Source organism: Dipodomys ordii, unplaced genomic scaffold (genome assembly GCF_000151885.1).
Source record: "Dipodomys ordii isolate 6190 unplaced genomic scaffold, Dord_2.0 Scaffold43, whole genome shotgun sequence".
Classification (NCBI taxonomy): Eukaryota; Metazoa; Chordata; class Mammalia; order Rodentia; family Heteromyidae; genus Dipodomys; species Dipodomys ordii.
The window spans coordinates 5106702-5118411 of NW_012267259.1; the positions used below are offsets into that span (position 1 = coordinate 5106702).

An 11710-nucleotide genomic window follows, 5' to 3' on the forward strand; every position below is an offset into this window, starting at 1 on the left:
CTGGGGTGAGGTGATATCTCAATGTTGTTTTGATTTGCATTTCTTTTATGGCTAGGGATGTTGAACATTTCTTCATGTGTTTATTGGCCATCTTTCCTTCTTCTTCAGAGATTTCCTAATTTTTTAAATTATTTTTATGTAGTTGTACAAAGGAGTTGCCATTTAACAATGTGGTTAATGAATATAATAAATCCTAATCAATGTCAACACTTTCAACATTCTCACCTCTACCTCCCAAACCAACTTACTCTTAATTTTGTACAATGTTATACATTGATCTTATCTCCATTTTTCTCCTCTTTTCATTTATTTACCCTTTTCCCTTTGACCCCACCCATCCTTTTTTGAGTACTCTCTTCCTGGTGTTTTATTTTGCTGAACTATGACTTTGTCTTTCTAAGGAATAACCCTGAGTTTTCCCTTGAATCTACCAAGTTTCAGTTAGTACATTTGTATATACTTACATGCCACCCAATGTATTTACATATAAGTTTATAAGTGAAATCTGGCTTCCACATAGAAGGGAAAACACACATTCTTTGTCTCTCTGGGCATGACTTACTTCACTTAACAAAATTTTATAGACCTCATACTGAAATAGCCTATGTAATATTTTAAATGAAATATATCAAGCTTAACAAACTACCTTCTTGCAATGTTGTTTTCCATCAACTTATAAATATATAGAAGTTAATAATACTGAAATCAAAGTCTGCACATAATCAGCCTTCTTTTCCTCCTTTCCAAATCTAACATATAATTCCCACTGTTATGTAAGAACATATTTTATCTTATTTTTAATTTGGACTTAGTATCTTTCAAGCCCATTTATTTTATATAATTTGCAAGGAACATCAGTATCATTGAACTAATTATCAGAGGCAAATGGAAAATGACTTAACATAAAATTAACCTTCTCAGCCCCATTAAATTAGTTATTATTTAAATTTACCAATTCCTTTTCTTTATATGTAATTATTTTTAATATATGTAACTGAAGACAATTAAAATAAGTGAAGAATAGAGTTGTGAAATTGATTCCTATGTTCTACTTTTCAGTATCATTAAATACTACCTAGTCTCTCAAAAACAGAAGAGTATTATGAAGACAATATCCTGAGTGATGGTAACCTGGCTCTCCCAAAGAAAAATCGTCTTTAGACGCATCTTTCTGACCTCTTTTCCCTGTTTTCTCTTTTCTGCCACTCCACTATATTTCTTCTTCACCTCAAAGTTCCAAGCCCTTCCACAACGTTTTTGTGTAATGATCCCCTTGTCAGCCATAGGAGAGGAAAGTAATCTTCTGCAGGTTAGGATAAGCCTGGAGTAGAAATCATCTACTTTCCATTTCAGGATAGAGGATCTAAGAATGACCAAACTTTAGCTCAGAATTTTACCTTTCTACAGATTTCAGCCTAATATTCACAGTACCCCAGTTATGAAATCATCCTCATCAACAAATGAACTGATATATAATATGTGGTACTTATATACAATGAAACATTATTTAACTATAAAGCTATATTCAGCTATAAAGGAGAATAAATTTGCCAGATGCCTTTAATCCCAGCTACACAGGAAACTGAGTGCTAAGGATTGAGGTTTGAAGCCAGCCTGAGCAGGAAAGCCCATACTTTTATCTCCAATCAACTAGCAAAAAGCCAGAAGTAGAGCTGTGGTTCAAGTGGTAGAGTACCAGCCTTGAGCAAAAATGATAAGGCTCTGAGTTTAAGTCCCAGTGGCAAGAGAGAGAGAGAGAGAGAGAGAGAGAGAGAAATGATGGTATTTGTAGGAAAATAGATGGAACTGGAGATCATCATGTTAAGCAAAATAAGCCAGACTCTAAAAGGTGAATATCACATTTCCTCTTATATACAGAAGCTATATCTAAAGAAAAAAAGTACATGAATGGAGAGAGAAACCAAAGGTAGGTGAGAGGAGAAAAAAGAAGGTTGATGGAATAGAATATGCTTTATGAAAATCATAATAGGGGCTGGGAAGGTAGCTCAGTGGTAGAGTGCTTGCCTTGCATGCCAGAGGCCCTGAGTTCAATTCCTCAGCACCACATAAGCAAAAAGAAAAAAGCCGGAAGTGGCACTGTGGCTCAAGTGGTAGAGCACTAGTCTTGAGCTGAAGAGCTGAGGGACAGCGCCCAAGCCCAGAGTTTAGGCCCCACGACCGGACCCAAAAAAAAAAGAAAAGAAAATCATAATAAAACTTAGATTTTAAACTTGCAGAAAAAGAGTCAAAGGGAGATATGGGAGGGATAAAAAAGAGTAATAGGAGTTACATATGACTATGCATGTGCAGAACAGTCACAATAAAAATCCTCTTACTGTACAGTTAATACTCACTAATTAAAAACATGGAAAAAACTAAAGCAAATACAACAATATATAAAAATGACTTACATCTGGAGGTGTTTATCCAGGCATTTCTTAAATTATTCTTGATATGTTACAAATATTCTTAGACAAAAGGATAGTATGAGTTAAGAAAACAATCCACAGTCTCAAGTTTAAGTCCCCAGCTATGTCAGCTATGTGGCAGGAAAGTTCTTTGGTGTCTCATCAGTAGAAATGGTAATATATGGTTCAGTTCACCAATGTTTGATTGAAGCTCTTGCACATTAATGTTTAATCAAGAGGAAAAAGACCATAAAATGGAAAATTATATTTCACAGCAAAGAAATTATTATAAAATCCTATTACTTAAGTTGAAAGTAATAGTAATATAACTCAACAACCATTAAGATATTTTCTGGTATCTTCTCTTCAAGAATCAGAATATGAAGCCATTCCTGATCTTTTCGATGGGGGGGGGGGGAAGTAGAGCGAGCATGGATCCTCTGGGTTCATACAGAGAGCAGAGACTAGAGCCTGGAGTAATAAGTTTTATGTGTGTCATAATCTTACCTAGTGCCAGCTATGGCCAAAATGGACACTATATCCAAAGTTCAAGACTGACACTTCATACTTAGATAGTCTCTAATGCCACACCCTTCGTTCAACATTTGATTGATTCAAACTAGATTGTTAAACAATCTAGCAGCAAACATAAAATGTGGCAAATAAAACTCCAGAATTTATAATGGTCCAGTACCTTAAATTAGACTTTAATAGCATATACATTCCAAACATCTTTCCAGGCTTCTTATTTATGAAGAAAAATGTAGATCAACTTGGGGACCAAAGTTGTCGGCAAGACAGTTTGCAAGTAAAATTTGTTTACAGAGGAGGCTGAACCTCCCTAAGTTATTGCCCTCTAAACATGACAATATTTACAGCACCACTCACTTTCTGCAACTAATAAAAATGACCTAAAAAGATGCTCCACAAAACCTTAAATTAATGTAAACTTATTGGAGAAAAGTAAAGTGCAAATGAGGCAAGAAATGCAGCCATAGACATCAGCCCCAATAACACCTGGAACTCAGTCTGTTCTTTCTGCAGGTTGTTTCAGAGCTACCTGTGCTTGCATACAGAGCGGTACCATAGATGCCCTGTGGGTAATTGTGAATGGCTGCCAGGGGAAAGCATAAATTCAAGGAGGTTTTGACTGGTTAGTAGCAAAGGCTATAAATCTGAACTTCCTGACAACTAAGGTTGAATTCTCATCCATTGTAGTTCAAAAACGGTTTTCTAAAGGAAGGGACTTTCTGACTACCTTTATTAATTAAGTGCTTTGAATTATTACACCGCCACCATAACTCCTTGGTGTAGCAAAAGAATTAAACAAAAATACAAAAAATCAAAGAGAAATTGTGACTTCTAAGGAGTCAATTAAGTTGTGTGTGTGTGTGTGTGTGTGTGTGTGTGTGTATTTCCCTTTTGGATATGAATGTGCCATACACACCATAGGGTTTGTTATGGTGTCTCAAGCCATATAGTAATACAGTGTTTGCTTGCAATAGCTAACATTATAGTGTCTAATACAAAACTAAAACAGCTACCTTTATGAGGCACTTACTATTGGCCAAATGCAGTAGGAAGAGCATTTTACAATTTAGTTAACTTAATACTTACCGTCTTGCTAGAAGAAAGTAACACTATCTTCTTTTTACAGACAAATTCACTAAACATCTAAAGACTTTTGGCAACCTTAATTAGTCCCAAGGGTGGAAAGTGGTACCACTGTTTCCAGCTTGACTTCATTTGGAAAGCTTGTTATAAAAGCAAAGGCCCCATCTTCAGTGTCTAGTTCAACAGATCTGGCATGAAGTCTGAAAATCTGTGTTTCTGTAAAGTTCCCAGGTTGTCCTAATTTTGCTGATCTAGAGACGAGACAAACCACTGAGTAGGTACACACACAAAAGCCCATACAGGAATTGTCAAACTAGATCCACAAAAATGGAAAGATAAGGTGCCCCCCATATCTTGTAGTTTTAAAGACCATTCACCATTAAGAATAATGAAGACTACTTGGATAAAGCCTTGGTTTTATAGATTGAGGTAGTAGATTAAAAATTGAACCTGAGCAGCCTTTTGAAAAAAAAAAAAGTATAACAGGGCTATTGGAAAGATGGGGCATGTCTAAATGACACCAAAGTTAAGTTAAAAGAATTCTAACTGGCCAAAACTGGGAAAATTTAAGCATCAGAATAGATGATAAACATGACTGGGTATAACCTATTAAGTAAATTAGGACATTGTGAGTGTGTATTACTACCTCATTGATGAATTCTAAGTAATACTTAGAAATTATTATTTTATTAACAAAATACAAAATATTTGTTAATGAACTTTGCAGTGGAGAACCCTTAAAAATGCTATCTTAAGTAAATAATACAGATTAACATCACCACAAATGTGACATTGGAGGTTCTACTTAAATGCTACAGAATACAATATTATATCTGAAGTGCTTCTTACATATATGCATGAGAAAATAGCAGATCAATCCAAACTGAGTGATATTCTTCAACATATCTGACCAACTCTTTTCAGAAACAATGTTAAAACCATCATTGATAGAGATATATTGTATTTATAAACTGCTTTGTTAAATAGCAGCTCCTTTGTACAATTTGAAAAAAACTCAGTAGCTATTCTAAATGGAGGGAAACAAAAGCAGCTTCATAATCAAGGAAATGAACTGATCTGAAGATGATGCTGAATATCGGTAGGACAATTAGAAATCTGAATGATATAACCCTGTGGATTATACTGCATGTGTGCATCCTTCCATGTAACTCTGGTTTGGATCAGTGGGTTGTGTTAATATGCAACAGCCTTGGTAAGGCAATATCCACACACACCCTAAAGCCTTTGAAAGTAATAAGCAGCATATCTGAAAATTACTCTCAAATGGTTCACAAAGAAAAAGACAGAAATAATATGTGTTTGAATTTAAGGGGGAGAGTCAGACTGATAAAGCACATGCAAAAATGAGCAAGGAATATACATTGCTCAGACTTCTTTGCAAATCTTTCCCTAATTATACAATGGTTTCAGAAACAAAAACCAAAAACATGGAATTAAAATCATTCACAAAGTTGTTATGGATGGAAATGCCACCTTCCAGTACACTCCAAGATTGTGTTAAAGACTCTTTAATGCCAGATTCTGTGAAAGTCTCTTTAGCAGACAGAACGGTGTTCTGAAAGGCAGTGTGAGTTTTAAGAAGAATCTTGATGCAATGTTAATTTCTCTTAATAATGGGCTATTCTCCCCATACCTATATTTATTTGGGGGCAGAACAGTAATGATGTTATTGTCAATAACATTTACATGTCTTTTTTCCAACTGTGAGTCATCACTTAGAAGAAATTTTTCTCTCACACTTTCTCTCCTGACTAACAGTTTAGTGTTGAAGCAGAACACAGAACATGTTGAATGCAGATGGAGAAGTCATTTCCACTGTAGGCAGAGAAAACTCCTAGCCTAACCTTCTCTCAGTTTTGGCAATGTTATCCCTTAGACTTTTCTTTCCCTTTGAGAATAAATAAATATGTTTCTGAAAAAAAACAACTTTAAGAATGCACAGGCTGCCAACCCCTGTATATCTTGATGATTTGTGAGCATTTTCTCTTAATTATGTAGACAAATTTACTCATTCTGCTTGCCAAAACACAGGTTTGTTATGACTTGGAATGTAGAAAGTTTCCTCAAAAAAAATTTTTTACAGCCTTTCCCAACCATACATCTTCATGCACCCAGCAAAAGCACAAATCACTGTCTGGGGAGTTGATGCATAAATAGAAATATCAGTGTACTGGATCACAGATGCGATTGACTTAAATGTTTCTTTGATCTTTCTTTTGGAGCCTGCTCTCTTTCTTGTGCTCTTGTGTCTGCACATCACATTTCTATAAACTTTCCATCATAACATATGCTCAAGAATAAAATATGCAGATGTATAATCATAATTTATTGGAGTAGTGTGCCAACCCAGGACTATCCTTTTGTGATGATGTTGGCTGTTATTTTTAAGCTAATAAAAAGTAATAACAATGCAGACTATTTAAGACACACTTCAGAGTATCTATCACCAAATGTTCTCTTATGTCATCAATTTTAGCAAATTTTTATGGCCAGTTGTTCATAAAGAATTAAGGATTATATGCACTCTCTTCCTCCCTCCCTACTATTGTTTGAATATGGTTTATCCTTACCAAAACTCAAGTTGAAATTTAATTGACAGGATTAAGAGATGATGCAGCCTTCACATGTACAGTCATAGGACTTCTTCACAAACTGATGATTTTCTTTCTCAAGAGACTAAGATTGATTATCTTGAGACTAGGTTTCATTTCATGAAAATGACTTAAATCAGGCAGGGAATATGGCTTAGTGGTTAAGTGTTTGCTTAGCATGCATGAGGCCCTAGGTTCAATTCCTTGGTACCACATAAGATTAATAAAATAAAAGGAAAAATAACCATTAAAATTATTTAAAAAAAAAGAAAATGACTTAAATCTCTCATGTGTGGATTATCTATGATAAGAATGGATTGTGTTAAAGGAAATCCAAAGCACCACCACCAGGTCTACCACCTCCACCGTGTTGATCTCTCACACATCTACCTGCCATCTTCTGCCAGGAGTTGTCATAAGTTAAACCTCTTATTGGGAATCAATAAAAATGCTGGCACCATGCTTCGGGGCTGTGAGCTAAATAAGCCTCTTTTCTTCATAAAGTGTCTTGTCTCGACTATTTTGTCATAACAACAGAAAACAGACTAAGACACCCCCCTTGTCCATGTCACCTACAACTTACTCAAAAAGGTACAGTGGAGGGATTGCACCAACTTGGGAAGTTTAATACAAACCAAGGTGAATATTTTCACCCTTGGAATCTCCTCATTTAAACCTAATCTTAGCTTCCACCTATGAGAAAAGCATAATTGAGAGTAAGAAAAACATTATTGAATATAAGAAATGTCTTACATTTAAGACTGAAGAAACAGGTGAAAAGGAGGAACATTCATAAAATAAAGGAAAAATATGGGCTGAGAAGGTGGCTCAGGGGTAGAGTGCTTGCCTTGCATGCATGAGGCCCTGGGTTCGATTCCTCAGCACCACTTAAGCAGAAAAAGGCAGAAGTGGTGCTGTGGCTCAAGTGGTAGAGCGCTAGCCTTGAGCTGAAGGGCTGACGAACAGCACCCAGGCCCAGAGTTCAAGCACCATGACCAACAAAAAAAAAAGGAAAAAAGATATAGGGAAAACAGAAAAGGAAAATTAACAATTAATCATGTCCCTTGCCTACATTCAAAACAATTCCACATTGGGGCCAGAAATCTAAATTGCCTTCAAATGAAAATGTCTCCACCCTTACAAAGTCCTTATCCAGATCAAAGTCTTGGCAACCAGTTGTTTTTGAGGTAACCGCACTGGTTGGTGGAGGCCATTTTGAACTCTAATTGCTAGGCAGAGCCTGCTGAGTATAGAAGCAGAGTCAGCATTTACAAGTATCCATCCATAGGGGAGAACTTTCAGAGAGATAAGCAAAGGCCCAGCTAACCAACCAGACCGCCCCTGCTCCCTGCCTGCCACTGTAAGCTAAAGGCCTTCTCAGCATTTGAACTAAATGGGAAGTTGTTCTACCAGTATATAGAGTTCGAGTTTTGCAAGATGAAAAAGTCTTGGAGATGTGTTACAGAACAAGGTACATGTGGTTAATGCTAACCACGCTTAAAAATAATTAAGTCAGTAAATCTGATGACCTGTTTTTTAACTACCAGAAAAGCCATATAAACCCACAATCAGCCTCTGCCATGTTCTAGATTGAGCAGAAAGGAAAACTGCATTTGGAAAGGAGGGGGTTAAATGAGGCAAGGGCAAGAAAGTGGATACATGGGGCATTTTCCACTCAGAAGAAAGTTCCATGGAAGGGATGCAGACTGTGAAAAGACCACAGAAGACATTGGGGTGCTGGGGATAAGAGTGGAGTAAAGATGGAAGAGAAGTTGGGAGGAATTGACATGGAGACAATCTCAGTGAGTGCACCTGCTACCCTGTTGAGTCAGCTGACGTGCTCTCTCCCATCATCCACTCATGAATGCTTATTAATTTTACAAGCTATTTTAATACATCACTCCCTAGCCACAAATAAAGCAAAGACTCCCCTGCTTGCACCACTAACATTTTTGCTTCTATGAATGCCTACTCTGTATTTTATGCTTTCTTTACCTTAGTTGACAATGTAATAAAATTGCTGTTGTCAGTATCTATTTATCTATCTATCTATATATATATATATATATATGTACATATATAGATAGAGATAGATATATAGATATATAGCTAAGGAAATGACCTCAGAGATGTTAGTTAAATCTATTTGGTATCCCACAATTCAAAAATAAGAGTTGGATGTGATAGTGCATGCTTGTAATCCCAGCACTCCAAAAGCTAAGCTAGAGGGTCAGGAGTCCAGGAATCCTGGGCTGCACGGTAATAATACTGTCTCAAGACAAGACAAAACAAAACAAAACAAAGTAACATTTGAGAAATAGGCTCAAAAATGGCTAAGAAAAGTCCACAACTCATTCCACTCATGAACAAATACATTATTATTTGTTGGAAAATACTTATCGAGTACCTACAAAAAAGAGGCATATAAAGAGGCATATATCCCTCTGGGGGAATAAGCCATACACCCATAAAAGGATCACCACCACAAATTCAGGCCCATAATTTTCCATGGCTCTATCCATTATTTATTGTCACAATGGACAGTGCAGCAAATCGCCCCCAGGATGCGATGGATTAAACAATCAGGGCTGGCCAGGGATGTAGGGTAAGGACTGCGGCCTGCAGTCTGTGCAGTATAGCCATCGGAGGACACTAGGTTCGTGCTGTGATGCGAGGGCAGCCTGGCTCCTCCTTGTGTCATCTCCAACTGTTCTCATGATGGACAATGGTGAAGCAGAGAATGGGAGGCGAAAACACCTGTGCTCTTCCAGACCCTGAGAATATCCCATTTGACAATGCCTGTCACATGACTGCACTGGAAAGGAAGGCAGGGGAAATGGACTCAGCTCCATAATTACAGGAAATGTAGTCACACGGGAAAGAACACAGAGGTAGAGAGAGTGAATAGCTGAGTCGGGCCAGTGGAGTCCATCTACATCTGCCTTGTGCAGGGTGCTCTTCTACGCATCTGACATGGTCCCCTCGATGCTTTCCAGAGCCATCCTGTGAGGTGGGAATGACTATCTGCCTTCCATAGTGAGAAAACCAAGGCTCAGAGAGGTTAATTATGTAGCCTCTGTCAGTAATTGGCATTGCCTAATTTAAACATGGGCATATCTAACTCCAATGGTTTATTTCCTCTCAATTTAGACTTCAGAGAAGATTATTTGAGATTAAGTTAAAAGGTCAATTAGAAATTAAAATCCAGTTGGAAAAACAATGAATTTTGTGCAAATTCCAGTCATGCTCTACATTTTCTCTTTTTAAAAAGTCTCATGGTTTTCTTCCTCAACATTTGATAAAAAGATCAAGCCATGGAACATGTGAGTTGGGTGTAAATGAATCATTTTTTTTCTTGTGCATCTATGGAAAAAATAGAAAGCCAAAAAAATATCAGTTTGTTTTTGGCCTGGAAACTGGCAAATACCTTTGAGTTCTCTATGCTTAGAAAGAGATTTCTTTTAAGTATCTGAGAAAATGTACTATCTGGAATGGTTGTATACATACAACTTTAGGAAAGTAATTCATGTGTCCTGTTAAGTGTAATTAAACCTTCTCACGTGGTCAGAGCACACAGCACTGACTTTAGAAAACCGTGAGATAATCCCAAACTCTTGCCATTTGCCAACACAAGCCATTACATTTTGTTTATTTCCACAGTGCATTTATTGCCAAGAGTCATAAATCATGGAGAGGTACAGGGAAATCTGGCCTCTGAAACATATGGAGCAGCAAGATTCTGCATGAAGATTTTGATGGAGAACAGTCTTCACCTCAGTGAGAAATTGTAACTGATGTTGGGCAATGGCACACTTGGGTTTCCTTCCCATCATTTTGTTCCTTCTACCTCCTCCCTATCATTAAATCCTTTAGTCTGTGTGTTATACAGTGACTGTCTGCCTCGCAGTGGGCTATGGAGAACAGTAAGAAAGGAAAAGCCTGAGTCCCTTGAGCCATCAGACTTACAGAGAGGGCTGGAGCCAGAAAGCTCATCAGACTTCCAAAAGACAATCCTGTCATTAGTTTGTGAGGGGAACATCTGTGGAGCAAGGCACTGATTGGCATGTGCTGCCTTTTGAATGACAGGATAGAGACAAGTCTGCAGCAAAGCAGCAAAGTAGCCATCTTCCCAAAGTTTAGCCCAATCACAGTGATGAGAGTCTGTCTACTGCACAAAGTGGTGAGCAACTTAGAAAATCTGGTCAATACCTCACCCAATAGGGATGGCCATGAGGCAAAGACAGAGCACTGAAAGGGTCTGTGAAGTAAATATCAGCCTTGGCAGCTGTGCTAACTCATGAGACAAGGAGCAAGGAACAGCTAGATCTCCCAGAGTCACACTAAGCCCTCCCAAGGATTCACATATTCGCTCCAAAGCAGCCAGCATTTGGACAGACACCTGCCACAGAGAACCATACTTACATGGGAAAATAACTCCACCCCAAGTTTCAAAGCACCGTTCTTCCTGCCATCTCTAACCCCAGAGAAGCTTGATACACAGTATCGAGAGAGGGAGGAGGGTAGAAGCCATGGTAGATAGTACTCTCTTCCTTTGTAAGTCCATCAGAACCACTCTAGACCCAGGCTGGGAGGCGGGGAGATGACATATCATTCAGCTGCACGAAGACTGAAGTTTTAAATTGGCCCAGACTGGACTGGAGTGGTTAATAACTGAAAGTGACTGAAAAGTTATGGGGTAAATCTGATATGTCATGGAAGAATTGAAAAGGAGGATTCAGCTGAGCATGGTTGGAGACAGTAATTGGGGGAAGATAATACGATTTCATCTGTGTCCCCATCCTAAATCAGACTCTTCAATAAACCCATTACTCTTATCTGGGTCTCAATTTTCTCCTGTGAAAGTTAGAGCCCTTCCAGGTCTGCCATTCTCAGAGAAGGAGGCTCTTCACCCTGCATGGTTGAGATGTTCACGTTCCCCCTGGGTATTTAAATGGGGTGCACAATATGAAATCAGCCACTCTTCCATCTTCAATTCCAACCACCAAAATTAATATTCAAAAATCATCAGGAGTGAGCCAATGACCTTTCACCAACACTGGCATCATCATCTTCCTC

The 11710-nt window shown here is 37.9% G+C and overlaps 1 pseudogene; it reads right to left on the reverse strand.

Annotated features, from left to right (window-relative positions):
* The window catches only part of LOC105987584, a 13128-nt pseudogene extending 3793 nt beyond the window's left edge, over window positions 1–9335 (reverse strand).
* Window positions 9336–11710: the final 2375 nt, after the last annotated feature.